Here is a 6,247-nt window from a genome sequence, read left to right on the forward strand (position 1 = left end):
ACAGCTGGAAATTTTCTTTGGCATTTGAACTTTTACGGAAAAACGACTGCTTAGAACGCTTCGAGATTGATTCAGCGTAATCTATGTTCGTCCTTTTATCTATAAAAATTTTTTCAAGCATCAATTATCTGTGGTTTAGCCAAACCATTAGAGGCCGGTTACGATAGATTTTTCCAATTTACTATATATATTTTAGTGTACTATGAATATTGGTGGTGGCGGGGAGGGGAGTTTAAAGTCATGCTGGTAATTAATTTTCCATATCAACCTATAGAAAATTGAATAGTATAAGCGTTTATACATTTTTGTAAAATATTGCGAAATCGTTAAAGAAACACATAACCATGGAAGGCGGGAAGATAACGTCTTATGATTTATAAATTTTTATTCAATTATAATTGAAGAATGAATACACTTCATTTAATTGTCTTTTGCTTTAGTTTCATATATTACGTTTGTTTGGAATATGCTTAGAAGCTTGTATCACGATCTTCTAAGAACCTTCAAATATTCACTAGATTATTTATTTTGAAAACCGTTGTTCTACCTCGTTTTAAAGGGAAAGACATTACCCTCCGAACCCCTCAGGTCGATTTGCCCTCCACCTCTTGGTTCTAAATTGGCATTGAATTAAGTCGAGGTTAAAAAAATTGAAATTTTTTTAATCAGTTTTTTTACTGTAAAAAACACATGTTTTCATTTTTAAGTCTCTGCACGTCTTAAATGGAAGCTTTTGCAATTACCTTTAAAATGCCCTGCGGTTTTTTGTGATACGATGATTTCCGACCGAGATACAAAACTTTCAAGTTTGCCTAATTTTGAGGTAAGCATGGCAAAAGTGATTGACGGGCAGTGTATATTAGAAATACGAGACAGAAATGTTAAATTTAATAAAAATAGCTCCGATGATGGTCAGGTACTATATACTGGATACCTGTTCATGTCGGTATATACGGTAATGAACTGGCAGACCAGTATACTAAAGAAGCAACAGAGCAACAGCCATCCTTTCAACATTTGCCTTACTTTGATCTCAAGTTCTTCTGTAGAAAACTTGCCAATATTGAAACTCAAAAATGAATTAAAAATCTAGGATCCCATAAAGGGCAGACTTACTTCTCTTTATATTATAACTCTAATGCCAAGCCATGGTTGAAAGGCCTAAACTTTAGTAGATCACTAATAACTACACTATGTAGATGTCGTAGCGGGCATTATAGTTTAAACGAGTCTTCATTCAAAATTATAGTTGTACAGAAAACAAATTGCGATTATGAGGCTGAATCTCAAGATATAAATCATATTGTATGGCGATGTCCGAAATATAATGACCAAAGGAATGCATTGTTAAAAATGCTCTCGAAATATAAACAGCTCCCTCCATTTGATATTAAATTTTATTTGACTTCACCTAACATCTTAATTATGCAGCAGATACATAAATATCTTGATAAATATGATCTGCGTATTTAATATTAAGAATAAATATAAAATAAAGTGTACAGTACAATATATTATACTTAACCAATTATAGTATGTACGTATCTTTTTTGTAGCTAAATAACTTTGTGTGAAGTTAATAAAGCATAATTAAAAAAAACATTTTATTAATACTTTCTATATATTAGCTGTATATCATTTAATTTTAAAAAAATTATCTGTGTAAAGCCTGTACATTATTAGAATAATTTTATAACTACTATTAAGTAACTTTTGAAGTGACAAAATGCTTTTTCAACGAATCATGATAATGTGAATAAATTATTTGATTGAAAAGTGATAATGCATTCGTATAAAACTACTGCTTTTTTTCGTGAAAATACTGCTTCTGAAAATTTGTTGGTAAAGCTATAATCTAGTTTGTAGCTCGTAGTAAGGTAAAGTACACATAAGAAGCTTTTTTTATTTCGTCAGTTTGGCTCGACCGCACCACAAAACACCGTAGAGGGCCACATGTGTAGGAGACGTGAAAGGTAACTTTATTTTAGTTTTTTTAGTTTGCAATAGCGAGCACGTGCGTTTTATGAGCCACTGCAGGCGACGCAAAGCTTTCATCGCTTTAGCGCCGACCCACCCTTTTCCTCCATTTGACCATGCGCATTTATCCTGGCGGAATGCATGCACATGCATCGGTTCGATTGAGCCTCAGATCCACTTGAAGCGATTACATTCACGCTCGCTTCGTCGCACCACCCCTTTCACGTTTATTACAGTTAATACACTCTACAGCCAAGTCTTAATAACGTGAGAGCTCCAACCTACTGATATTAGAGTGGACCATCATGAGGAAATATACTTCTTTTCAGTCATAAACTGTTTTGATGTATATTGCTGTTTCTGACTGCAACTATTGCAAGACTCAAATATCACACGCTCAAATAAACTTGCTTCGTAAACGTGGTTTAATTAACCGCTTGGGGGCAGAGATTCCAGGGATACAAAGACGAATTCCAAAATATTTTTTTAATTGTGTTCGTGCCAGAATTTTATGAAGGATCTCAAAAAAATGTTGATATTAATTTAAAAATATCTGAATATAACCCTGTTGGAAATAGTTTTCGAGTAAAACTGTTGCACGCAGTTATTTGCAGATCAAAATAGTTTATAAACTTTAGAATTTTGATACGTATAACAGTTATTAACAGTTTTTTCTGTCAGTAATAATTATATACAGTTATTAACAATTGTAGACAATTTTGGAAATGCACCTTTTTATTATAAAAAAAATTTGCTATTAATAACAGTTATAAACAATTTTAAATATATTTCAAAAATTTAAATAATTGTTTACAACTGTAATAAATAGTTAGTTATCATATATGATGATAGAGAATTATTTTAAACACTTAGATATTGTTATTATCATTTAATTCTTTTGCTTATATAAAAAAAAATGTTGTTTGTGAAAATGTACGTTTTTCGTGTCCGGTATTGCCACATTAATAATTATGATTAACTGCAAATAATAGTTACTAAATTTTTATTCGAATAGGTAATTGGTGATAACGTTTATTTACAGTTATTTATCGTTATTTGCATCTATTATTTTTCAAAATAAGTTTGTTTTAGTGAATAAAAATGCAAATTACCATTAGTAAATGAAAAAAACTATTATAATTTAACAACGACAGTTTTTTAACAAAAAATAACTCTTTATAATTGTTATATTTATTAAAAATCTGACGTTAATAAACGGTCATGAATTGTAAATAATTGTTAGTTAATACTTTGTGCTGAGTATCTAATAAAAATATTGTATTCTTGGATATATTTGACTTTAATTTAAACATTTAAATAATCCTCTTACAAAAAGGTTATGACCGGATGTTGAGAAGCCAAGATAAATGCTATCTGATTGGCTCATGCAGTGCGCATGTTTCTATTTAAATCTAACCTAATCTAACATAATTTAATTTAAAAATATTTCATCCATATTATTCTAATATCTATTTGTGTTTGAACATAAACGTATAAAAGTATTTTTATATTTTAATTCAAATTATTTGCATGTACATAAATTATATTTTATTTAAAAAATTAATTTTTTCATTAATAAGTTTTAAAAAAATGCTATTTTCTCCGCTCTGATTATTGTTAGATAGCAGAAAATTGACAAGCTACATAGCCTCTGCATTAAATTTAATATCTGACAAAAGTCCTGAAAATTATCAAAATGTCAGAGGTGTTGTTCACTTATAAAAAGTGGAGTTGAAGCATCTTTTTGATATAATTTTATATTGTAAAGACGTATTTCCTTTTAATTTCAAACAGAGACAATTTCTAGTTAAATTAGCAATCACAATAAATAAATTACAAGATTTAACTTCTAACAACATTGGTATAGAACGACGAAGAAATGTTTTTAATCACAAAAAGCCTTCTGTAGTCATGTTTTAAAATAAATCTTAGGATCTCCTCATGATTTATCTTGGTGATCATCGCACAAAAATTATAAATTTTAACAATTATGCTTATAAAGAGCTATATTCATGATTATTAAAATTTTTTTAATTTATTGTATTAATTATTTTTCAAACGTACCATTTCTTAAATTGAGGAGATATTTCATAATTTCAATTAAATAATCAATCAATAATTATTAATCGTGTTTAATATTATCAATTTGATTATGGACAATAAAAACGTAGGCTGGTGCGCGCGAAGCACGCTGTTCAAATTCTAGTTAATTTAAAAAAACAGACTTTGTGTAGCTATACAATAAATAAATGTTCACCTTTGCGTGTTTGACACGATATAATCTATTTTTCGTCTTCTGTTGAACGTTGTATTTTTAATTTTTTTACACCAATATTTATACTATACAGTATTTAGCTTTAATTGTTTGATTTGGTTGTAATTATGCGCATATAAAAGTAAAGATGGATAAATAACCCAGACACTTAACCTCAATCGATATTAGAAAAATTTCTCATATCCTGACCAATCGAACTATTTTTTATATTTCTATTTTTAACTCTAATGATATTTAGATAGAACTATGATCCAATGATGCAGGATATACAGTTGGCTTAGGTTATCTTGAAAAAATGACTAAGTGATGGACAAACGCTACTCATCTTAAAAAAATCTCTATATATATGGTCTTCAAAATTAAGCGATGATTTATAAACGTGATTAAAGTAAGGGAAAAACAACGTGCTAAATAATAGAAAAATACACAAATGTTCAAGCTAATAGTATTTACGAACAAAAACTTGGCTAACACATTTGCTGCTGTTGTTTAACGTTGAGTCATTATAATTTTTCTCTTCTTTATTGTTCGTATCGTTCGCGCTCGCGCCTTCTCTCGCATTATCATAACAGCGATAATCACGTACAATAAAAACGGTATCTTCTGTAAACATTCCTACTTCACACGTTGCAGCTGAGGAGCAACGTTCATGCGTTTAATAATTGTATCGCTTTAGGACTTCTTAATGAAGAAATTAATAGATGAAGCTTATATTTCTGTCTATTTCTCTTTCTTTTATTGTGTTTGCTGATAGTTTACTTGATAATTTCATATCTGAATTGTTTGAATGTGGTGGATCGGGCTACTGTAAAAAGCATATGTTATCGAGCAATAACATAATGAGCGTTATCTAGAAACATGACGTGGATAAATAACTGCTGAAAACATATCAACATTTTATGACTTAGGAGTATATATACCATAAAATTGTTTGCATGGTTATTTGGTAAATGTGTAAATCAATGTTCCGTTTGAAAATGATTACGCAAAACGTCATTTTGTAAAAAACAAATTTTTCTGTAAAATATTGAACTGCTAAAGCTCGACGATAATAAAGTTCACATAAGAATAAAAAATTCATAGTACCTTGAAGCAATTTATATGGGGATTAGATGATTTTGATTCAGCTTTTAGTTATATTGTTTATTATTAATAATAACAGTAAATATTACTATTAAAACTGTATTAATTACAAAAGTAGTAAATAGTACAAAATAATTTTGAATGTATAGTTCAAAATATTTCTGAAGAAAACTGCAGTGAACAATAAGTAAAATCAAGCAATTTTGCAAGCTCACGTGTACAAACAACAGCTGATCGATGTCCGCGATCGACGCGCACGCGCGATTTGTAGTTGATTATTTAAGGAAAATAATAAAAAACATAGTGCGTATGTGGCAAATCGTTTACCATGCAACATTCAACTATAAATTAGCTGTTGCATCGCAAAGTATTTAACATAAATAAGAATTCGATTATTCGAAGTACGAAGTGATGAATAGTGTGGATAAAGCAAGAGATAAATAAGCATTGAAATTATACAAAAACGGACATAGAATGGACTGCGGCGTCATTCACAACGATGAGTAACGTTAAGGTAACATCCACACTTATTCCGACGTTAAATGAATTAGCGGCTAGCGCAGTAAAATGTTATTTATTCGAACACAAATTTTTAATTCTATTTACTAACAGTTTAAATCTTAACTTCTAGTGATAGAATTAAATATTCACATACTGGTATCTGTATGCATATATAGTGACACGTGAGATGCAAGTTCAAACTTAAATTTTAATTAAAATAAGTTAGGTTTGGAAAATTACGTAAAAAGAAACAGAAGGAAATCAAATATTTACTATACCGAAAAATTCTACTTTTCTTTAATGATTAAGTATTCAATAAGAATAATAAAAGAAGGAAAAATATCGATTAAAAAAAATTTTTTTAATGCTAAAAAGTAGAATTTAAAAATCAGCTATCAACGTAAAAGTCCA

The sequence above is a fragment of the Phymastichus coffea genome, unplaced genomic scaffold (genome assembly GCF_024137745.1).
Source record: "Phymastichus coffea isolate CEN01 unplaced genomic scaffold, Cenicafe_Pcof_1.1 PCOF00082, whole genome shotgun sequence".
Taxonomy (NCBI): Eukaryota; Metazoa; Arthropoda; class Insecta; order Hymenoptera; family Eulophidae; genus Phymastichus; species Phymastichus coffea.